This window comes from Podarcis melisellensis (assembly GCF_964234715.1).
Source record: "Podarcis melisellensis genome assembly, chromosome: 4".
In the NCBI taxonomy this organism is placed as follows: domain Eukaryota; kingdom Metazoa; phylum Chordata; class Lepidosauria; order Squamata; family Lacertidae; genus Podarcis; species Podarcis melisellensis.
The window spans coordinates 4,966,689-4,991,887 of NC_138531.1; the positions used below are offsets into that span (position 1 = coordinate 4,966,689).

Sequence of the window (25,199 nt, forward strand, 5' to 3'; positions counted from 1 at the left end):
GGACAAGCATATTCACAAGGTAGCTGTGTCAATGACTCGCCCCTCCAAAAGGGGATGGGAGAATGTGATGCTAATGGCCAATACCAAGATGAAGATCTACCAGGCTTGCATGTGGAGCATGCTGCTTTATGGAAATGAGTTGTGGGTAACTTACAGTTACCAAGATCGACGCCTCAACATATTGCACATGTGCTGTGTCAGGAAGCTTTTGGGCATCATGTGGCAGGACAGTCCCAAACAAGGGTGCGCTCTCCCAAGCCTACATTTCCAGCTACACTACATTCATGTCCACAGAATAAAAGATGGCAGGATCCCAAAGAAGTGCTTTATGGGGAGCTGGCTTCACATACCAGGCCCACTGGCAGACCTATTCTGTGTTACAAAGGTGTCTGCAAACATGGCATGAAGACTGGCAATATCAACTTTGCTGTGTGGAAAACCCATGCAAACAGAGGCACTGAGTTGGGATGCCATGTATGTGCCACGTGTGTGATGTCACATGCGCAATGCTGGGCTCATGCTCGTCCCAACGATGTGCATGTGATGTGGCATGTTGATGTCAGTAAAGTCAGCATTATGAATGGGCTTCTCCAAAGTGCTACTTCTGCAACATGAAATCCTAACATTCCAGTGTACTCCCTAGGCAAGAAAAACATGTTGGTGCTGATCTTTAAAGGCCTAAATGGCTTTGGCCCAGTATACTTGAAGGAGCGTCTCTTCCCCACTCATTCAGCCCAGACACAGAGATCCAGCACTGAGGGCCTTTTGGTGGTTTCCACACTGCAAGAAGTTAAGCTACAGGGAACCAGGCAGAGGGCCTTCTCAGTAGTGGCACCCATCCTGTGGAATGCCCTCCCATCAGATGTTAAGGAGAGGAGTATTTATATAACATTTAGAAAACATATGAAGGCAGCACTGTATATAGAAGCTTTTTAAGGTTTAATGTTTTGTTATGTTTTTATATATGCTGGAAGCCACTCTGAGTGACTGGGGCAACCCTGTGAGATGGGTGGGGTACAAATAAAAAATATTATTATTATTATTATTATTATTATTATTATTATTATTATTATTATTAACATTTGACCCTATCATGTGAGGAAAGAAGAAAGTATATGAGGAGATATATCTTCAAATAACTCAAGGACTGTCACTTGGAGACGGAGCAAGCTTGTTTTCTCCTGCTCTGGAAGGTAGGACCTGAACCAATGGCTTCAAATTCCAAGAAAGGAGATGCTGAATAAACATCAGGAATAACTTTCTGACAGTAAGAGCTATTCAACAGTGGAATGGACTCCTTGGAAGGTGGTGGACTCTGCTTCCTTGGAGGTTTTTAAGCAGAGGTTGGATGGCCTTCTATCATGGATGCTTTAGTTGGGATACCTACAAGTGCAGGTGGTTGGGCTAGAGGATCCTTGGAGTCACTTCTGACACTACAATTCTGTGATTCCATGATATGCCATCTCCTCTTACACCTCCAGTCCCAGCTCCTACCTTAATCTGAGGCAGATCCTCTGAAGGCAAAGCTACAGAACCTGTTTCAACACAAGGGATCAGTTCTGGAATATGTGAAATAGTGGCAGTAACAGATGTAGTTGTGAGCATATGAAGAGAAAGTATCTGAGTGTACCATGCAGACAGGATTTTGGAAAACAGGGTTTCCATCTCTCCCTCCAAGCTGATTCTTAATATTTACTTAAAATTTTGCAGCCCTGAATGGGTACCTTGCTTGTACAGCTCCATTATCTGTTTTGTGCTCTCTCTTAGTCATAGACAAGGAAGGAAAGAGGGGAGCTTTGGAGGTTCATAGTTTTGGTTTGCTGTGTGAAATGCCATTACGAAGCTTCACCAAATGGGAAATGTCTGCTATTCTCCCTAGAAATGATTAATTGTTCTTTTCCTTAAGATCAAATATGTTTTGGTGACAGTCGGGAAATTAATTATACCTCATTTAATTGAGGGAAATGGAAATTATCCCAATTATGTCAAAGCTTTCAATGAAACAACGATGTAAAGTATTGTGCATACATCATTCCACAAGCAGGGTAGGACACAGGAGAGCCTAATTGAAAAATTACAGAACATCAGTTGACACAGATCATTGTCAATTTACAAGGCTGAACCCAGCCCCACCCCCCACAAAAACCGGTAGCATTATTTTTCATTTCTGCAGTAACAATGCTATTGCACAGCACATGACTATCAAATAATGTAAGAAGCTCAATAGGAAAGAACCAACTTGTAAACAACTTGTTCTTAAGGTTTTCTTTGTTTTTAATTAAATCATTGCATCTGTAATTATAATTGAGGCATGCATTGCTAGATTCAATGCTAAAGTGATAGAATCGAAACTACTAATGCTCTGATTTTGACAGGGTACTGGGAAATGCACAAATTTTACCATAATTCCTAGGATGAAAGACTTTCGCCCTCTTCATATTTCGCCTACCTCCATTGCCACTTACACCTAGGAGGCCAAAGTTCATACTGCAGTTCAATCATGATGCTCGTGGCTGACGGGGCTCTTTTCCCCATTATGTTTCAGTGTAACCTACCATTCAGGGTTGTTGTGAAGATATGGGCCAACCCACCCATGAAGCAAGGGTGGCAAACTGTCCTGGCCGGCCCTGGAGAAGATGGTGTCATCATCCCATATACAGTGGTACCTCTAGTTACGAACTTAATTCGTTCCAGAGGTCTGTTCTTAACCTGAAACTGTTCTTAACTAGAGGCATACTTTTGCTAATGGGACCTCTTGCTGCTGCTGCGCCACCGGCACACGGTTTCCGTTCTCATCCCAGGGCAAAGTTCTCAACTCGAGGTAACTCTTCCAGATTAGCAGAATTTGTAACCTGAAGCATTTGTAACCTGAGGCGTTTGTAACTCAAGGTACCACTGTACATTATCCTGAGTGCCTTGGAGAAAGGACTGCATATACAAATATGACAGGTAGAATTAAATGGCAATAAATAAATAAAAACTTCACTTCACTGAAGAAGAAACATCTTCAGATTTTGCAGTGTTGGAGGATCACATATAGCTGATATACCAGCAAGGACACTTTAACATGTACTGTGAATTACCTGTGTTAAATGGGGATTTTGCTGCCTCCATGCCCCTATTTCATTCTGGCTAGGAACTCACAGAATTGGAAACAGAATGCTGAACCAGAGGGGTGTTGGGTCTGATCAAACCAAGTGCTTATGTTCTGACATGGATCTGGCCTGGAGTGAATGCAAATGTCTTCTACCACACAAAACAAAGCTCCATGTCCATCATCTCTACCACAACACTCACTCCCTTAGAGCCTCTGTGTTTCCGAGGTCTGAACCATTCAGCCAAAGTGGTTGTTGTTGTTGTTTAGTCGTTTAGTTGTGTCCGACTCTTCGTGACCCCATGGTCACGCCAGGCCAAAGTGGTAGGTTGGGCATATAGGCTGAATGCAGGCACACATGAATTCAGTTTTGTGATCACACAAAGCAGTTGTGTGCAGCTTTTGCCGCACAGCCCAGCATGCAGTTTCCAATGAGAAACTGACTCCATGGGAATATGCAACAACAGCAGCAAGGATACTGGATGTAAGGATGTAAAGATTAAGGATGCAAGGATGTAAAGATTAACATCTTTATGCGCCCCCTCGCCCAGCTTGTCCGGAGTTTTGGGCTGGGCTGCCATCAGTATGCTGATGACACCCAACTCTATTTGTTGATGGATGGCCATCCTGACTCGGCCCCAGACACACTGATCAGATGCTTGGAAGCTGTGGCTGGATGGTTACGTGGGAGCCGGTTGAAGTTAAATCCTTCGAAGACAGAGGTCCTCTGGCTGGGACGGGATGATATGGGACTGAGGGGGCAACTCCCATCTCTTGCGGGGGTGCAATTAGTGCCAGCACCGTCCGTTAAGAGTTTGGGTGTAATCTTCGATACCTCCCTCTCCATGGAGGCGCAGATTGCAGCTATTACAAAGGCGGCATTTTTTCATCTCCGCCAAGCTAAGCAGTTGGCTCCTTACCTCTCTCGCCCTGACCTAGCTACTGTGATCCACGCGACGGTCACCTCCAGACTGGATTATTGTAACTCGCTCTACGTGGGGCTGCCCTTGAGACTGACCCAAAAACTCCAGCGGGTGCAGAATGCCGCAGCGAGACTCCTTACGGAGTCTTCGCTTAGAGATCACATTCATCCAGTGCTATACCAGCTGCACTGGCTCCCGGTGGAGTACAGGATCAGGTTTAAGGTGCTGGTTTTAACCTTCAAAGCCCTATACGGCCTAGGACCCTCGTACCTACGGGACCGCCTCTCCTGGTATGCCCCACAGAGGAACTTACGGTCTTCAAACAAAAACACCTTGAAGGTCCCAGGCCACAGAGAGGTTAGGCTGGCCTCAACTAGAGCCAGGGCCTTTTCGGCTGCGGCTCCAACCTGGTGGAATGCTCTGTCACAAGAGACAAGGGCCCTGCAGGACTTGACATCTTTCCGTAGGGCCTGCAAGACAGAGCTGTTCCGCCAGGCCTTTGGTTAGGGCGCAGCCTGACTCCCTCCTTTGGCAACCTTTACAAAACTTTATGGCTGCCATCAATCTTGATTTTAATTAATTTTTATAATGCTTTTATAATGTCGCACTATTTTGGTGTTGTTAGCCGCCCTGAGCCCGGCTTCGGCTGGGGAGGGCGGGATATAAATAAAATTTATTATTATTATTATTATTATTATTATTATTATTATTATTATTATTATTAACAATAGGGCACCAATAAGCTAGTTAAAAGGAAGATGAAGATAAATGTAAATATGAGAAAAGTTAAATTTTGGAAAAATTTTATGTTAAAATGAAGGTTTTAAGGTTTGGGTTAAATTATCCAAAATTAGGGATACAATATCGGAAAATTATAAGATAAGAATTGAAATAAGGTGATAAATTGCTGAGTAAAGTTTGAAAATTTGGAACGCAGGAACAAGAGATGTGAGGAAGTCCAAAGAAGTGAAGAAAGTATGATTATTGTTAAAGTCTATGTTATTTTGTTTGTTTTTTCTTTATTGTATTAAGAAAATCTTGAATAAATATTTATTAAAAAAAAAAGAGAAACTGACTCCATGGGAAAACTAGTTAATCATTTCCCCCAAGTTTCTTTCCCACTACCCAACTCTGCACAGCAACTTCTGCATAAATATTTCCACAATTACCAGTCTGTATTCCTCTTAATATACAATAACTATTTGAGCATTGTTTGGGGAATTATCCTGGTGTGATACTGTGGCCTCCTTTTGAACTGGTTCAGTCTGGTGAAGCAGTAGGTGGAACAGAGGGAAATGCCATAAGCAGCACTAAAGAGGTCACACAAATTTGTATGAAAGGAACAACTCAGATGACCACAAAATCCACTGAGAAGCAACCCTGCAATGGCCTCATTAAAATGAATGTGATGTATGCATCCTGCTGGATAAAGCAAAGATCACCAAGTCAGTGAAGGAACATGAAGGAAGGCTGAAAAGCCCTGCATTTTATAGGCCATATGCCTACTGTTTGTGACTGAATAGCTACCTCTGTTCCAGGCAAAATTTCTACGATCTCTGCTGCAGGTACCCAACTGTGTCCCCTTCTAACATCTGTTAGAAGCTGGTGAATGCCCAATTTCAACTAAAGCATGGTGGGCTGCCCTAAAACATTGGCTCAGGATTTCAGTGTTTAATCTAGGGAAGGGTTTGTATCAACACCTGACCAATGAGGAGTTTGTCAGCAAATGGCAGAAAACCATGGCGAGAAAAGCCACCTCTATTGGCCTGTCACTCCCCCCCCCAAAAAAAAACTTTATTACTTGGGTTATGAAGGTGGAGAGGAGTTCCCTACCAGGACAGACTTTGCTCGTGTGCTCAAGACATTGATTCCATAAAACATATTTTGCTGCACTGTGCGAAATATGAGCAAGCCAGGGCTGAACTGATATTACCCTTGCTGGTACCCTTCCTGGGAAAATCAGAGGCTCACTATATCAGGTTCCTATTGGAAGACCGGACAAATGTTAGAACATTAGCAGTGGCCAAGTTTTTATCGGTGGTTGCAAGAACCAATGATCCCTATCTTTAAATCTGAACAAAATGCTTGTTTAACCTGGAGGTAAGCTGTCTGAATTGTGCATTGCTTTGTAACAATTTGTTGGGTCTCTGGACCGTAATAAAGATTGATTGATTGATTGATTGATTGATTGATTTTTTTTAATTATTATTTTTTACAGCAAACAGCTGAAACCTAGGTGGTCTACTTCAGAGAGAAGGACATATGGCTTCTGAGAATTCTGTTGCTCCTTGACACAGTTAAACTAGCCCTGATGGGCTCTTGAGTGTAGGCCGGACCTGTATTCATGCATGCCAGGTGCAAATTACATTTACCAGTATTATCAAAAATTAAAAGCCTATGAAATTTTGGAGAGATGTGTTGTTGGTGCACCTGTGAGAAGCCTCAAATGCAATGTTCTTTTGTCACAGAAGAGGGGAGGGACTTTGTAACAATGATGGCTTGCATGTACTGACAAAAGCCATTTCATCAGCCGCATCAACTCTGCATCTCAGCAGCTAGACAAAAAATGCTTAGAATAAGATAAAATAAAACTGGACAAAAATGCCCAGTAACACTAATTATTAGGCATTCATGAAAATGGTTGAAAAATTAAATAACATCAGGGAAATGGAGATAAGTGAACATAATTGTCTCTGACTCAAGCACTGAGGCAATTATGGAGGAGCGTTATTATTACAATAACTGCTTCTGGACATGAACAACATGTTATCCTTCTGTTAAATAATTTGGGTGATTATGTATCTCCTCCCTTGTTACCTCCTTACAAGCTGGGAAGTGACTTTGAATGCAAATGCCCGCATGTATAGACAGGAGACGCGCCCCTTGCAAGAAAGTGTCGGCAGATGTATTATATTTGTGCCATTTCTGATCCTTCTCTTTTGGAGCCATTCTTTTTAGATGGTGGTTTTTCAACATAGATGGCTAGAAGATGACAAGCAGTAATAAATAAATAAAAAATGCACACTAACTCTGGACCCACATTTGCTGAGAGGTGATAGAACAGTAATTTGCTCACACTGCTTTTGGGTGTTCTGAAAGCCTAAGCAACAGAAAAAAACCAAAAAGCAGAGGTAGCTTTTCCAGCTCCACAGTCCACACCAGGGCACTGCCTTTATCAGTCCAAGGGAAATGTTATACTGTCCAAGCTTTGTGGTGTGGGGAGGGGGAAACTGGCTGGTTCTGGAAGCATGGGTGACACTATATTTCATCACAGCCTTGAGAAGAAATGTGGAAGGAAGTCTGCACTTTGCAATTGTAAGGTTGAAGATAGGGATGGATTTGAGGAAGTTGAAACATACAATGGCCGACCATCAACTTATTTTTTTAAAAAAAGAAAACGTAAAAGGCAGGATTCAACTTATATATCTATTTATTGCATTTATAGCCCACCTTTCCTTCAGTGATCTCAAGGTGGCATGTTTGGTTTTCCCTGTCCCCATTTTAACCTCACAACAACCATACAAGGTAGGTTAGAATGAGAGATAGTGACTGGCCCACGGTCATCCAGTGAGCTTCATTACTGAGTGGGATTTGAATCCTGGTCTCTCAGATCTCAGTCCAACACTCTAACCAATCCACCACACTGGCTCTATGTGTCCTATCAGTGGAAGCCTGCAAAAGTCATTCTGCTTGCAAAATGGGGTTTTCCCTGCTGTCCTCACCCCCCAGCACACCCACATGCCCCCTGAAATTGGCTCGTGGGTTTATGTCTGGAGGAAAGACCAGCAGACTTGGTCCAGAGGTTGGTTAATCCTGACCAAGAAGGCACATCTCTGGAGCACACATTGACTAACTGTAACTGAATAACTAAACACTTTGAGGATAAAGTTGCTGAGCTCTACAGTGATTTAGAGACTGCCATTGTGTCAGTGCAGTGCTTAAAATTCTACAAGGCAGGCTTAAGCAATATGTGGACCGAGAACTCCCACAAGTGCAAGCTGGATTTTGAAGGGGCAGAGGAACCAGAGACCAAATTGCAAACATGCGCTGGATAATGGAGAAAGCTAGAGTTCCAGAAAGACATCTACTTCTGCTTCATTGACTACGCAAAAGCCTTTGACTGTGTCGACCACAGCAAACCATGGTAAGTTCTTAAAGAAATGGGAGTGCCAGATCACCTCATCTGTCTCCTGAGAAATCTCTATGTGGGACAAGAAGCTACAGTTAGAACTGGATATGGAACAACTGATTGGTTCAAAATTGGGAAAGGAGTACAAGGCTGTATATTGTCTCCCTGCTTATTTAACTTATATGTAGAATTCATCATGCGAAAGGCTGGGCTGGATGAATCCCTAGCTGGAATTAAGATTGCCGGAAGAAATATCAACAACCTCAGATATGCAGATGACACAACCTTGATGGCAGAAAGTGAGAAGGAATTAAAGAACCTTTTAATGAGGGTGAAAGAGGAGAGCGCAAAATATGGTCTGAAATGAAGGGGGAGAAATGAAGGCAGTGAGAGATTTTACTTTCTTGGGCTCCATGATGGTGACAGCAGTCACAAAATTAAAATACGCCTGATTCTTGGGAGAAAAGCAATGACAAACCCAGACAGCATCTTAAAAAGCAGAGACATCACCTTGCCGACAAAGGTCCTTATTGTTAAAGCTATGGTTTTCCCAGTAGTGATGTTTGGAAGTGAGAGCTGAACCACAAAGAAGGCTGACTGTCGAAGAATTGATGCTTTTGAATTATGGTGGTGGAGGAGACTCTTGAGAGTCCCATGCACTGCAAGAAGAACAAACCTATCCATTCTTAAGGAAATCAGCCCTGAGTGGTCACTGGAAGGACAGATCCTGAAGCTGAGGCTCTAATACTTTGGCCACCTCATGATAAGAGAAGACTCCCTGGAAAAGACCCTGATGTTGGGAAATATGGAGGGCACAAGGAGAAGGGAATGAAGGAGGACAAGATGACCAAGCTGCGGGAGGCCGTGGAAGACAGGAGTGCCTGGCGTGCTCTGGTCCATGGGGTCATGAAGAGTCAAACATGACTAAACGACTAAACAACAACAAATTGTGCCAGTGCCAATTGAAGTGTCTACCGCACTGCCAAGCCCAGTGTTGTGTGATAATGCAGCCTAATGCTGTCGGCAGGATACTTGCAGTGATGCACCCAACCACCTGCTCATCAGATCCTTGCCCATCCTGACTTTAAGAGATCTGAGTCCTCATCAGGGGATGAGTTTTTGCGGGGTCAGGTCAGTGCTTGTATCACACCACCATTCTAGTCATCCTTCAGGAGTTAAAGGGCAAATCTATGAAGTGGACAGCCTCTTCTACTTGTGGGAACTCCCTGTGCTTCTGAGCTCCATGCAATCAGGATACTAGAACCTTCTGTATGAATCCTAAAATGAGCGCCCAGCACAAGCCCATCCCAAAATCCAATATATTGAGATCTCCCAGCACTGGAGACAGTCATATGATTCCGTTAAAAAAAATAAATCCAAACACATCCCCAACCTATCCTGTAAATTCATTGTTTTTCCCTACTGGCCACTGATGTCAAATGTAAACAGTTTGAAAAACATATGTGACATTAATCAAATTTTACTTCTCATTTTCCAGGCTTCTAAACAGAACATATTGCATCAACTCTTCCTCTGAGTCCCATGGAACTTGCCTATGAACCACAGCACTAACAAAGTTGGACATCTGCCTGATCTGTAATGTCTCTGGCTTGATCTTGTTGGCTGAGCTAATTAAAAAAATATGCCTATTAGTATTTTATACTTGAGCAATGTAATTAGGATCTACTAGTAACTGTTTTTATTCCATTTTCCACCTCCATAGCACTTATACCACTTTGTATCTTCACTTTATAGTTGATTTTGTTTGGGGGAAGAAAATTTCAGAATAGGTGACTGCATGGGAAATTAGGTAAAGCATTAATAATAATATAACTGCATTTAGAAGGCAGTAATAACTCTGTACAGTTTTTTTTAGCCTGAAGGCAAACATTAGAAGCATATTATTCTTTCAAGTGTCTACTTGATCATATCTTCTGTTGGAAATACAACAATTAAAACAATAGCTTTTGTGCATGGGTACACTAGAAAACTAGTTAACTTACTTTTTCTGTACAGGGATTTTCTTTTAAAGAACGTTTAATTATAATAATTTCAGTAATAATGAGAGAAGGAACTGAAGACAGTATATGGCACTGCTGATCACATAGCCATTGTCGAGTTTTGCTCATATTTCTCACTCCATATTGTACATTTGGAATTAAATATTCAAGGCAAGCTTCACTTTATCTAATGGATGTAGAGTTTTTAATAATATAAATATGAAAATTATTTGCTAGCATATTCATGCAACAGATACTTTGTGGACAGCATTTTATGGAGAAAATGTTTAAATAGGAGAAAAATTAGTATCTGTGAGGACCCAGGCAATTTACTAATTTGAAAAGGCTTCAGAAGAGTGATAAGGCAGCTTGTTATACTGTATATTAGATCCACCATTAAGGTTGCTCAATGTCTGCTGATAATGGATGCAAATGAAACCTACTGAAAAGCAAATTTGCCATGTGCCTGTAACTATCTCCATTGCTTCTGTGGATTTGTGTCTTAATTTGAATATAGCTTTACTTACTAGACATTTTTTAAAAAACCAAATAAATGTACATTAGTTGATCTAGGCTAGGTCTATCCCCCCCCCAAGTGATTTTGCTCTGTATTCCAGTTTGGCTCAGAGAATGTCAAAAGTTCATTTCAGAAATGCTCCCTGAACATGAATTTCTTAAATTCCCCTAACAGGCAAGAGGATGTGAGCTGGACAGGGCTTGAAAAGCTAAAATACATTAGAAAGGATGCATTTTAAACAGCACATCAGAAGGCCAGTAAGCATATTGCAACTTATAAGAGATATGAATGTAACAATATCAAAGAGAAATCACCAACAATTTATACATGAATGCATCTGGGGGCAGGAGGAAGGGAAATATATAATGAACAGCATGTGCAAACTTTGATCATATAGAAAACAAAATGGAATATGAATGTGCAATATAACTTGCAAACTTTACAGAGAGAAATAATATGCAACTTAACTACTGTATTGTAAACAGTGATTATGGTGTGCAAAACTAATAATAGATTTTACTATTATGCAGCTCTACTTTTGTTTGCTCCCTCAAACTTTCACCAGTCCAAACTAATTCAAGCATATTACATTATCCCAGTTGTTCCACCTACAGGGCTTCCTGAAGAAATAAAGTGATGCTTAAATTCTGTGATGTAGATATATCCTGAGATATTCTGACTTTCCTGTGTAGCTTCACTGCATGTGATTGCAAGCATTTAATATATTTGTGACAGGATACACACACACACACACACACACACAAACAATATATATAAAAAATATTTTTCTCTATTTACTGTGGCTTTTAAAATATTTTTGCAATTTTTATTATTTTATTTTATAATGTATATAAAACAGAGAGAACATTTATAACAACAGACAAAAATTAAAAGTTGAAAAACAAAACTATAAAATAGGCCCATAGAATGAGTAGTTAGTTGCACATGAGTTAAAATAATAAAGTCCAAGTTCCAGATTTGTCAGGCTTGTGATGAAGGTTATCTTGAAAATGATGGTTCTTCTGTACACGTCATAAAAGAATGCCAAATCATCTAAAAGGTGCCTGGAACTTCTAGTCCTTGTCAAAATCTCAAATTAGGCCATTAGCAATACTAAGCATCCAGTGTAAGATATTGGGTTGTTTTCCATTGACTTGCACTATTTGCACTAGCGGCAAGAAGGATTAGGGCATCCTTTCTGGGTAGTGCAAGTGCCAGACCCCAGGGATGCTGACTAGAAGGAATTTTGACCATTGTAGATTTGGTCTGGTGCATTGACTTGCAATTACTATCTATGCTGCCACAGTCATATATGAGACCAATTCTTTTGACAATATATTTACCTTGGTATCATGAAGAAAATGGTCAATAACTTAATTTGGACAGCAAACAATAGTAATATTTATCATTTCAGTCAAAGTTAGTTTCAAAAAATCTTGCACCAACCGACATTTCCCACCATAAATGATAATACATACCAAGTTTATTGCGATCCCTCCAACAATTAGGTGATAATGGAAGAAAACATTCTTAACATTTGCAAGGGAGTGCAATACACTTGTGTAATAATCTTAAGGTGTTTTCCTTAAGATTGCTTTTTAAATATTGAGATAAATACAGTGTGCCTGCACAGAGTGTTCTGCTCTCTGTGGTCCTGGATGAGCACTATTGAAGCAACATAAAGTGCTTGGCAACTGAATATCCTGAGATTATCCTGGAGAGCATGGGCCATGGGGAGAAGGGGGCTGCCAAAGGCTTAAATGAGGGGTAGACTTGAAGTGAGAGGCCAGCTGCATCACAGCTGCCTGGTACTGCAGAGGCCCAGTGGACACAGAAACGGCAGATGCAGAGTGGGAAAAAGAATCACACTTCATCCCTTTGAGAAAGTGCTCTGTATTCTCTCCAGAAAATTTGCAGAGTGTGCACAGGACTACGGCCTCAAGGAACCTGGAATGCCAGGGGGCTAAGTAATGGATACATGCCTGCTAACAAAAATAATTCATTCCTCTGCCAATATATCCAGCCTGGTTCATTACCATTAATAATATTAAGCATATTTTAACTATACATCGTTCACCTGCATCGGCTTGTGAGTTGTTAATTAAAATGATATTTCACTTGGAGGAGTGTATAAGGACATTATTGGCTGTCCATAAATAAGCAGTTCCTAATGCACCTGATGGCTTCTGTGAAGAAACTATTAAATACTAGGAGAAGATAATTAGGATGTGAGATTGGGAAGCACCACAAACCCACAGTGGTATCAAAGGTATGATTGTTAGTGTATGTTGAATACTAAGAGAGATTAAATTTGCATTTGGAACCAGCTTCTGTTGATGATCAGAATGCAGCATCCTAATCAAGGTTGTGTTAATAATGTCGGACGCACTATGTTAAACAGCCCTATGCTCTTGTCCCAGACATTTCTTTTCTTTTTTCTTCTTTTTTTTGGTTTAAAAGAGCATGCAAGATAACTTCAGCAAATAATACATTATATATAATATTTGCAACAGTACATTTCATCTTGTAATGTCAAATTAGATTCTGTTGCAGTTGCTTTACACAACATACCATCATTTTCATTCTGTAAATGAATGAGTGGAATCATAAGAAACTGTAAAATTATTCTGCCGTTGATACATTTCTATATACATTTTTTCTCATTCTAGTGTTAAACCTGAAGAGCCAACAATTTAATCATTAGAGCTTTTAGAGTGCCATCAAAGCTAAAGTTCCATTTTTAGTCCTTTATATTACAGCTTATTCCAGAAATCTCTTCTTCATTTAAGTTATGTAACATGCCTTTTTAAAGGATTCAGAGGGAAAAGAACAAGCCATAATTTCACACACACATTTTTAATGGTTTGCATAGTACAATTTCACCATGCAATTTAAATATGTGCGTTGAAATTATATTGCAAGTAGAGAACTTCCTTTCCCTTACCCATGGAACTTGAAAGATGGATCTGGGATGGACTGTGGTTGATGCAGTTGCTTTGAAACCCTGAAGTTCCTTATCAGGAGTCCCTCAGTTAAAGGTCAAGCATGCTAGACAAGCTTCCCTGAAAGAAAGACTGCTTATCACACGAAGAACAAATTTGGCCAGTGTCGTGTGTGTAGGGAATGTACTTTCCAGAACACATCCTCTGCAATACATGGGACTACTATGGCAGATTCTTAGGGTGCCTGAGAAATGAAATGAAAGGGATGGTAAAAAATACGGGAATGTCTCTGCTATGCCAACATTTATCACAAGCACACAAATTTCTAGTCTGAGCTGGGTAGCTCCAGCAGCAGCCTTCAGTAAATGACATGTCAATACATTTGTTGTGTAATGTTTAATTGTTGTCATAATTTGGTACCATATGTGTCCTGCTTTGAGAATAGTTATTTAAAAGTTAGCTATAAATTTGGGGTATTTGAGAACCAACAAACAAACAACCCCCACCTTGACTTGTTCAGGGGTTGTCACAATTCCTTTCAGTCAGCTGTAATGGTCTGGTATTATTCCACCAGAAATAACAGTGCTGTTCTATGCAAGGAGCCTGTTTATTTCTGGGATTATCTAAATGGTGCCAATGCTCAGCCAATTGCCCTTTGTAAGCATTGATCACGGTGGCACTCACTTGCAAAGGCACAGGACTTTGCAGGCACCACTGATCAGCTGATTGGCAGTGCCTACAAACCTCACTTTCACCCCAGCTGCATCTTTACCTGCCCCACACTTGACATCATATACAATATTAGGTGTAGTTACAGATAGGTAGCCGTGTTGGTCTGCCATAGTCAAAACAAAAAAAAATTCCTTCCAGTAGCACCTTAAAGACCAACTAAGTTAGTTCTTGGTATGAGCTTTCGTGTGCATGCACACTTCTTCAGATACACTGAAACAGAAGTCACCAGACCCTTCTATATAGTGAGAAGGTGGGGAGGGGTATTACTCGGAAGGGTGGTGGGAATGGGTGATTGGCAGATAGCTGTGATGAGCCTGTTGACGACTCTTACCGACTGCAATAGGTCTTACAGGAAAAAGCAAGGGGTGAGAAGGTGAAAAATGGCTTTGTCATGTATAATGAGATAAGAATCCAATGTCTTTGTTCAGACCAGGTCTCTCCATGGTTTTAAGTTTGGTAATAAGTTGCAATTCAGCAGCTTCTCTTTCCAGTCTATTTCTGAAATTCCTTTGTAGTAAAACAGCTACTTTGAGATCTTGTATAGAATGTCCTGGGAGATTGAAGTGTTCTCCTACTGGTTTCTCTGTCTTGTGATTCCTGATGTCAGATTTATGTCCGTTTATTCTTTGGCGTAAAGTTTGGCCTGTTTGTCCAATATAGAGAACTGAAGGACACTGAAGAAGTGTGCATGCACACAAAAGCTCATACCAAGAACTAACTTAGTTGGTCTTTAAGGTGCTACTGGAAGGAATTTTTTTTTGTTTTGAATATCAGGTGTAGGACTGTTGCATGTGAGGCCTGAGCAAAATCAGGGATGTATTCAGTAAGTTCCCCAACTTCCACTGGAACAGTTGAAACCTCAAATTCAAGACCTTTTGAGAGTTAAGACACAATATGTGTTAACCCTGATTCTGAAATTTTACTTGGTAACAGAAGTATGGCTCTGCTGGATCAGAACAAGGGATCTAGCACTCATTCCAGCAACCAGCAGGCACTAGGTGACACACCCTTCTGAACAGCAGAGTGGTCTTGTACTGTAGATGAGATCAGCGATGCAAGAAGAGCTTTTGCAGAAAATGTTTGAGAAAATATGACTAAATGATGATGTAATAATTTCCCAGAGAGGGGAGGTGCATGAAAAACAATACTAAAGAGGCTGCTCAGCCTCAGGGTGTAACGAAGCAGAGAGTTATGGTGAAAACTTTCTTTCTTTCTTTCTTTCTTTCTTTCTTTCTTTCTTTCTTTCTTTCTTTCTTTCTTTCTTTCTTTCTTTCTTTCTTTCTTCCTTCCTTCCTTCCTTCCTTCCTTCCTTCCTTCCTTCCTTCCTTCCTTCCTTCCTTCCTGTCAAAACAGTATAAGGTGGTATGCTCTGTTTGGAGAGAAATTAAAAATAATAATATTATCAACCAGCCACAGCTCTGTTTTGCTTCTACTGGAAACAGGGGAAGAGCCCTTTCAATATTGGGAGTCCAGGGTCAGCCAGACAAGACTTTATCCCAGCAACACCCAGTGCTATTTTTCTAGAACTCACCATGACTATAGTCTACCTTCCACCTAAAGGTGCCACTGCTTTGTCCTTCAGGAACAAGACCACTCCTTTATTTTCTTCACCTCGAAATCACCATTCCAGGAGCACCCTACTTTTTTGGGGAATCATTGTAATCAGGAGCTCTAACTCTCTTAGATTCCCTGATTTTCCAAAGTTCTTCCAGGACTCAACATCGCTCAAGCTCAGTCAGCCTGGCTCTTAAACTCCAGATTGTATACCCATTCTTGCACCTCTAAACCAGTGAACTCATGGTGATTCAATAAGAGGTGTCGCCAGGGCTTTTTTTCAGCCGGAACTCACCACAACTAAGTTCTAGCACCTCTCAGGTAGGCACCATTGCCATTATAAGAGAACAAAGGAGACTTATTTTAAGGACATTCAATATCTCAGGACCCTCCATAGCCCACCAAAAGTTAATAAGGTGGTGCTTTGAATAGATTAGGAATGGAAGAAGATTAAGCATTAACTATTTCAGAAGATCCCACAAAATACAGGATGTGGGTGGGACTACTCCGTTGTCTCCAGCCTTCATTTCCAGACAAAATGGAAACCTTTGGAATCAAGGGGCTTATGAAGCAACATACAGTGGACGCTCGGCTTGCAAATGGGACCCATGTGGGAGGCACGTTCACAACCCGCAGCGTTTGCAACCCGCAACGCCGCGTCTGCACACATGCAGGTCACGATTCGGTGCTTTTTGCGCATGCGTGAGTGCCGAAACCCATAAGTAACCCATTTTGGTACTTCCGGGTTTGGCGCAGTGCGCAATCCGAAAACGTGGAACCTGAAGCATCTGTAACCCGAGGTCTGACTGTACTAGAATAGAGGCAAACAGGTGCAAAAGGACAGCCTCAGTCAAGAAGCTATTGAGTTACATCAGAAGCATGACTTTATTTAACAGCAGGATAAGGAAAAAAATTCTTAAATTTTATTTTTATTCTTTGCTATATTTGCTTCACTATCTGTAACCATTTTTGCAGCTTTGTTGATTGCAGATTTGTTAAAAGTCGTTTTAATTCAAGGATACTTGTTAACCTTTTGGCTTTTCATTAATTTGACTTTGGAGTCATGTTCACTGATAACAATGCTATTTACTGTATTACATTTTCATCTCCATCATGTTCATTATCTTTAATTTTCTAATAAAGCATTTATTATAATGCCTTGTTTATTTTCACTCAGAAGTTGGTGTGATGTGCCCTGGGCGGCAGGCTTTACCTGCGGGAGGAGCTGTCCTGAGTGATGCCTAAATGGTGCCTCTGCACTGAAGAAGACAAGAACACCAAGAGATCCTGCCGGATCAGGCCGATGGCCCACCTGGTCCAGCATTCTGTTCACACAGTGGCCGTCCAAAGCTGTCTCCAAACCTCTCATGAAAATGGACTTTGAAATATAGAAGAAATTTAGATGGTAGACAGTGTGAGCTAGGAAACGATGGAAGATAGATAGATTTCAAATTTATTTTAAGTGCAAGTTCAGTTGGGTACATCTAAAATAGCAGTGAACCGTGGACCCCCTCTAGAAGGTCACTTAGAATAGATTCTGGGCTGTGGGGAGAAGACTGCTTGAGCCATGCTTTCTTGGGTCACTTCAGCCATACCTTCTTCTTATGCATTAACATTTTGGCAATATAATCTCAGGTTGTATATTTGCAGGAACAAAGAGTGTCAGTGCAGGTGGTATGTATTGTCTTTGGAAACATATCCAGGCCAGTCATTTAAGATTAGATGCAGGATGTGCTTGGGAGATGCATATTCTTTTAACAGCTTGCTAAACATGCCAGCCTCATCCTCTGTTGGACCATTATTATGTAGAAAAATTCCTTAGCATAAATTAACATATTGTTCATCCATGTAGCTCAGGGACGCCACTTGCATCATTGTCAAATATTAGGTCAGCTTCATCATACTGTAGCCCTGAAGACATATTTTCTATAATATTTTATCTTTGCCGGTTCATCCTTGTCAAACATGATTTCCCAACAGACAATGAATAGTTTGTCAAGGTAATGGGAGGCAGGTCAAGCTGCATATTTTTGTTTTCATGATTTTGCTATTAATTCTCTGATTATATTGCCTTGCTTTGAGTTACATGATTATTTTAATTTGAACAATTCACTTCAAGAAATGCTACAAATATAAAAAGAGAAAATTAAAATAGCTGCATGCATATTGCTGCTGTGAGTATAATAGATCCTACTTATATTTCCTTTCAATCAGTTAGCTTTGCAAAATAAAAATAGCATAATGTCAGCACATAAATACAAATTATTATTTGCTCCAACATGCAGTGCTGTTGTGGCATTTGTTTTACAAAACAATATTAAACTTGTGCATAAAAATAACCAAGAATCCTGTGCTATAGGAATTCCATTTTATTGAAATGGGATTTACTTCTTAGTAAATATGTATAGGATTAGTAAAACCTAATAATCAAATTTCAGAAAGACATGGATGCCTCTTGGTTTAAACATTAGTACAGTTGATGTGCATCACCTTCATTTTTGTTGTGTACATAGCTTTTGCATTAACTTACCAGGCTTGCTGGATACCAACTCAAATGAGAAACGGCTACTTTTCTATCAAAAATATGTAACTTATCCCTAAGGCCAGCTTCCGTAGCTGAGGACTACTGGTCCCATGGAACTGTCAGGAGTTCAGCCTACACTCGAGTAGGACCCTGGTAGAGACACATGCCCGACTGGCATGCTCTCCCTCCTGGTCAATTGGGAGCTTCAAAAGCTTTCTTCTGCCCGAACATCACAGTGACCAATGCCAACCGACACCGGCACACTTAGAGATCTGCAGAGTGTTCGCAGTTTGTGTAACAGACCTCAGCAACTCTGCATTTTGGCTAATCTACTTTATTTACATATAAACACACACAGAGCACTGCAACATGGCTCCCTCTCTCTCTAGCATCAGACAGGAAAGAGAAAAAGAACAAAGGACAATAGTTCCACTTCGCAGAACACAGTAACACAAATATCCTGTCTCTGTCACTTCCCACTCTGTGGAGTCAAAACATATACCGTCACATGAAAGACAACACCAGGACTGCAATCACGGAGCCAGGAATTCTAACAGGAACATCAAGAGGGATCTTGGAGATGACAGGTCACATAGCTTAATGCATGCTCTGGAAAAAACAAGTGGAAATCGTGGCTTTTGTCATTAACCTTTTAGAGTTATTTGAGAGTGTAAACAAGGATTTGCAATGCTATCCATTTCACACTGAGTATTTAGACTTCTGAAAAGCTTTGATAATGTATCTCTACGAGGACTCCTGAGCTAGTTTAGCAAGTCATAGAGTAAGATGAGAGGCACTCTTGTGAATCAGTGACTGCTTAAGAAACAGGAAGTAGAACCTTCTGACACAGTGACCAGTAAATTTCAAAGTCAATGCAGTGTCGTCACAGTATGCTGCCAAATGTCACCCTACCTTTTCATGCCTTTTCAGTGAAAGAAAAAGAAAATGTACCATGCTAGTTTTTAAAAAATGAATTAACTAACCTTTACCAGTAAATATCAACATTCACTAAGCAATATTATGCACTAGATGCAATAATATGTGCCAAATAAATAAATAAAACTAATTTGCAGTCCTACCCCAATATTGATGGCTGGGGCATAGTGGGAGTGAATAGCTGGAGGCTCCTACTGTCAGCATTTATCCCACCAGTAGAATGCAGTTGAAATTCTCAAAACAGGGTGTTTGGGAGAGGGGAGAGGAAGGGGTTGTGCCAGAGGCTTTAGATTTGCTGGATCCAAAGGCCAATCTCTCGCCTTCCATGATGTGCTGGGGCTTGGAATGTGCCAGTTGATTCCCTTTGCTCTGTTGCTCCCTGGCCAGGCATTGTGCTGTGTCTCTAACACAGGGCTATAAATGTAAAGATAGACAGATATCTGTTGTTTTAAATAACTAATGAATGTTAGAAGCCCAGCCCAAATGTGCCCCTGCCCGGAGTATGTCTAACTGTCATCTCAGCTGGCAGCCAGTAATAGGATGGAATTTGTTATTGAGACTTGCTTACAGGTCCATTTTCGGATAACAGGATCTGGCCCATCAGTGGAGCTCTTTCATAAATATACAGTACTTGCTGATCAGGCTTCGAAACACTGCATAAAAAGAATGCTTACCATTTGAAAGTTTTCCTGCCCTGACAATTAAGTGTAGGAAATTTAGGAGGAGGAGTGAAGGCATATGTAAGAATCCCCACAACTCTGAGATCATGATCTAAATTAATTTTGCTTATTATTGTTTAATCATTTTTAACCACAGGCACTAGAATAGTAATTTCAGCAGCACACAATAATAGTACATTTATTTTTTATAGCCCATGGCATGCTGGATGTTGCACAACTAACTGTGTAACTTAGCAATCATCTGAAAGATACTGGAATCCTTATACATGTTTATTCACAAGTATGTTCCCCTGAGTTTATGCCCAAGAAAGGGCATCTAAGTGCAGCATTTATTCTGTTTTTAAAAATTAACTAAAATGAAGAGTACAGAAAATCTTGTTCCAGCCTTTCTATTTATTAATGTATTTATCTTGTTATTACAAGGGCAGTCTGAGTATGGAATTAGGGATCTGCCCATGGATTGACCTGCTAAATGTGGTTCATTTGGCAAAGACGAGAAATACCCAGGGAGACTTTCTCAGTGGCTGCACCTCAGTGTTCAGATCCTCTTTGCCTAGAAACATCTTCTTGAAGCAGCATAAGCTGTTTTTAGTCAAACTTGCTTTGATTGGCTCAGTAGCAGGGTTGGGGCATGTTAGAATAGTGACCTTACTGGACTGGGATGCATGTGGGATCTGTAAGTCCAAATGAGAAAAATAAATAAGACGACGCAGTACTTTGTAAAAAAAAACCACAAAAACCACAGCAGCATCCAGCACCTGGTTCACATCAGAATAAATCACACTGAAGCCCATTGATTTCAATTCTGTCATGCCTGGCACTCTGATAGTTTCTTTTATCGTGATCATAAAATCATTGACTGAATAAATAGTTGGTACTGCCAGCTTTGGCATTGCAAAACATCAACCCTCCCTTGCTTGGGTGTGGGGTTGGACAGAGCTGTCCCTCTTTCCCAGCACTCAAGGGAACTATTGTGGACAAGCACTGCTCCATTGGTGTGTCACCCCCCCTTTCCAAACACATGGGGGTGGGTGGGATCCGTGCAAGCATTCATTGGCAGGTGGCCTTGAAACAGGTCATTTTGGAGGTGGGGAAGGGGATCCCAGGGGGTTGGAGTCTGAGCTGAGCCAACTGCCATTGTACAACATCCTCAGGCCCCGGGTGGGCCCAGCTGCTGGAGAACCTTTTGGCTGGCACAGTGAACTTCTCATTGTTCATGTTCTGCGTGGCAAGGCTGTGGATGTGGGGGCCACCCTGCCATTTTGTAAAGCCCCACAGGGCAGAAGGGTTTGCACTGAGGTCTAAGAAGCTGCAGGAGCTTGCTGAGACAAAAGAAATTCCATAAATGTAACGAATACATCCACTTATTCTCTTCTTATCTTAGTGCTGTTGAAGCGGAAAACATGGGAATGAATGAGTCATTGGGGACATCTTCATATACACTAACTCGGTGTTTTTCTCTAGAAAAATAGGTGCTGGTATTCACCATGAAGTTGTCACAGTAAGTGCCACACTTTTTAACAACAAAAAAGAGGTGTCAGTACTGTGTACCCTTGAATACCCCCTGAAAAAAAACACCACTGCACTTACTCCAGTTCTATAGAGTGGGAATATTGTGATGAATATAATTAGGTTTATTCTTAATGCAAACCAAGTTTATGCTTTAAAAAACTCATTTAAGAAACAAATCATACAATTTTAATGCCGGTAAATATTTAGAGCAATGATGGATTTTTAAAATAAGTTTTAAATTCAGTAAATTATTGAAATGAGAGAAGGGTCAAACCAGACATGGTGTATGCACTCGCTGTATTAAACACCTGTCATCTTCTTTCTTCATGAAAAGGAAGTCACAGGGGGACCCACTTTGGACTGAGGCCAGGACACCAGGGAGTGGAGTGGGTGGGTCTGACACCACATTGAAGTTCTAGAAATAAAATGAATAATTCATTTCAAAACTGTATTGGTTACAGACTGCAGATGGAAGATAACTTTTGGATGAATAAAAAGGAAAGCTACGCTACTAGATATCTTCCCCTGAGGTAATTGGTTTCCTGGGCACATTTTTTTTTTTTACATGGGGGAACATTCAAATATGTGACTCCTCACTATAAGCAATCTTAAAAAACACACTCCCATTAACAATATTTAACATGACTGTAGATCAGCTCCGATGTGTGGAAATTTCACTTGGCAGGCTGTTTCACTCTGGTCACTCTGTGCGTTTGTTGTTCTGGCTTCTTTTTACAAAGCAATATTGGGTTGAATTTTCACATCTTCTGCTGTACTTGCAAAAATAAATTTAGTAAATGAGAATGGGATAAATATAAAAAACTTGCTGGGAAATAAAAGACCAATGTGGCTTTAACCTACAGTATAGAGATTTGTTAATAGAGGTGGAGGTTAAATTAGAGGTTTGAAGAAATAACAGCGATAGTAACAAGCTGGTTACAATATTATCAACTTAATTAGCTATTTAAGTTAATAAAAGGAATGGTTTTACAAATCAAACCTCTCATTTCGAAAAAGACCTGCTAAAGAATGATCAAAAAGTAATGTCTAAAATGTATAAAGTATTATTAGAATGGCAAACAAACTACCGGTACTAACAGGTCAAATAATTGATGATACATTGGGCAATGGATATAGGACATAATATTGAAATGGCAGCATGGGAAAGATTGTGGAATGTGGACTTCAAATTCACAGTGTTATGTGTTAAAAAGAAAATCATATGAAATGATGTATAGATGGTATTTGAACCCTAGTAAGCTAGCTAAAATGTACAAGGTGGAATCAAATATGCGCTGGAAATGTAAAGAAAAGGGAGATGCCTTTTTTCACATGTAGTGGTTGTTTAAGATAGCAAAAGTCTTGGAAATGGTTTATAATGAGTTGGGGGGGGGGAAATGTTGAAAATAACATTTGTTTTTAAAAAAAACAGCTTTCCTTTTAAGTCTAATTGGTGGAAAGATACCTAAAGAACATGAAAACCCCTATTTCTGTATGCTGTCCTGGCTGCATGAATGGTATAGGCCCAGAGATGGAAAGAGGAAGCACAGCTGCCCAGCCCAGGCTTCTTGCGACGCTTCAAGCGCTGCAGGTGCTTCCCCAATCCCGTCCGGGCACAGGAGGCCGCCCTGTGGCTCCGAGGAGGCGGCCCAGAAACGGGGCCGGGGAGCAAGGCGCCGCCTTCTGCGCGCACACTCGCTTGCCGCTAGAAGCCCCGCGGAAAAGGCCGCCGGGTGCAGGAGCGGCGCCTCGCCCGGCATTGGCGCGCCTTTGGGCGGGCTGCAGGAGGCCCAGGAGGCCGGCGAGGGCGGGGAAGCGGGCCCTGAAGGGGCTTTAGTGGCGCTTCCCGCGCTGCTCCGAAGTCCTAAGCACCGAGAAGGAAAGCGCCTCGCGAGCCTAGCACTGGAGGGTCTGAACCTTTCTGGGCGAGCACTCAACGTCTTGCAGATATGAAGCAGAACAAACGGCTCCGCATTGTCCACACCCATAAAAATATCCAAACTTTTACTGGCAGAACTCATTGAAATAAAGCAGAAAACATAAAAAATTGCAAAACTTACCGGAAGAGAGACTTTTTTTTAACAGAATGGAGAAAATTTATTGGATATATGAAGACAACTTGTAAATAATTGAAAATGTTAGCAGGATTGACATAAACACGAGCAGTAAGAAATAATTAAAAGGGAACATAAAGAAGAAATTTGTAAATAATTTTGAATTGGTTATGCAGTAAGAATATGACATAAAATAAGGAACCACAGGGGGAGGGGGGGTTCGAATTTTAAGAAAATGGAGGTTGAATTTGTTTAGATTTTTGTTGTTAAAACATTGTAAAATGCAAGAATGAAAAATATTTTTTAAATAAATAAATTTAGTACATTGAAAGTGCAATATCTAGGAAGCACAATGTGCTTATTCACGAAACAACTGAACACCAGAATCCTAGCAAAAGCCAACTGCAATTGTCCCAAATAAAGATCAGTTATCCCCTCTACTTCCAGTGTTCAATGGTATCATTGCTCATAGAGCAAAAATGGCACTGCCGTTCACACACCAGAGGAAGGTATCAGTGGGCTTGAGGGAACCCCAAGACTGCAGAAGTATGAAAAATCCAAGGGGAGGGAACCCCAAAACAGCTCATCATCTGGTGCTCAGCAACTATCAAATGCTGGCTGGCTTTGGGGGTATGGTATTGAAATGGTTGGAAAGGGGAATGGAGTGGAAGATTCTGGAGGAAGGTGTGGCTGACTGACTGCAACAGGGTGCAGGAACAATGAGACATTTTGCTGCATGTCTCCCTTTTGACCTTTTATATGGCATGCTCACAGAAAGTGTAAGATAAAGAGAAGAGAGAAATGTACAATTGTTGAATCGCCATCACAAGATGTCTTGTGAAGTAAATGTCCACCTCCTCAAAACTTCCAGTTTTATAGTTGAAGAAAATGAAACAATAAGGCTTTTTATGCTCATTACTTGTGCTTTATTGCTGTCCCTATATAAATGCATGAAACAATGGGAATATCAGCTTGCCAGAAGATAAATTATCATTCTGGAATGGGACATCCCTATTTGCATCAGAGAAACGTTGGAGGGTATGGGGTGAGCCATTGATTTTGAGCAGTCAAAATTTTCTGCACTGCTAAAAGAAAAAAGAAAGTGCTTGGCAATTGTTAAGACTTTAGTTACAAGGTTTGGGTTGAATTCATTAGGATACTGATTTGGTTTGGAGTCAGCTTTGGTCTTTTGTAATTGGTACTTTGGCCCTTAAACTGGAGACGACTGTAGAAACAAAGTGGGGAATGATTGAATGACGGTGGATTCAGGATCCATAGAATCTCTCTCATTAGCTAGGTGTGTTAGTCTGGTTTGGTTCTTGTGTGGTGTTCCTGTACAGACTGGTAAAGATATTGTTCAATATGGCCTTCCTCAATGAGTTGCATCTGTTATTCAACTGATAAAGTTCTCATATTTCCTTCAATAATGGGCACCAGCTCTACCTCTCTTTTAAATCAGAACCAGTGAGGGCAGTGAAGGTCCTGTGTGAGTGTCTGGAGGCGGTTGGAGGATGGATGGCGGCTAACAGATTGAGGTTGAATCCTGACAAGACAGAAGTACTGTTTCTGGGGGACAGGAGGCGGGCAGGTGTGGAGGATTCC

The 25,199-nt window shown here is 41.0% G+C and overlaps 3 long non-coding RNA genes across 3 annotated transcripts in view; 1 reads left to right on the forward strand and 2 right to left on the reverse strand.

Annotated features, from left to right (window-relative positions):
* Positions 1–10,647, forward strand: part of LOC309367774 — a 28,751-nt gene extending 18,104 nt beyond the window's left edge. Inside the window, exons 3-4 of the long non-coding RNA XR_014167347.1 lie at positions 6,236–6,372; positions 9,645–10,647. This is a non-coding gene — a long non-coding RNA (uncharacterized lncRNA). The remainder of the gene's footprint in view (positions 1–6,235; positions 6,373–9,644) is intronic.
* An 8,103-nt stretch (positions 10,648–18,750) lies between these two features.
* On the reverse strand, positions 18,751–20,409 carry LOC309368906. The gene is made up of 3 exons (XR_014167961.1): positions 19,920–20,409; positions 19,495–19,746; positions 18,751–19,024 (listed from the first exon to the last, which is right to left on the reverse strand). It is a non-coding gene; the product is annotated as an uncharacterized lncRNA (long non-coding RNA).
* Positions 20,410–20,567: 158 nt separating this feature from the next.
* On the reverse strand, positions 20,568–23,126 carry LOC309367705. The gene is made up of 3 exons (XR_014167297.1): positions 23,009–23,126; positions 21,818–21,958; positions 20,568–20,705 (listed from the first exon to the last, which is right to left on the reverse strand). It is a non-coding gene; the product is annotated as an uncharacterized lncRNA (long non-coding RNA).
* Between the last annotated feature and the right edge of the window lie 2,073 nt (positions 23,127–25,199).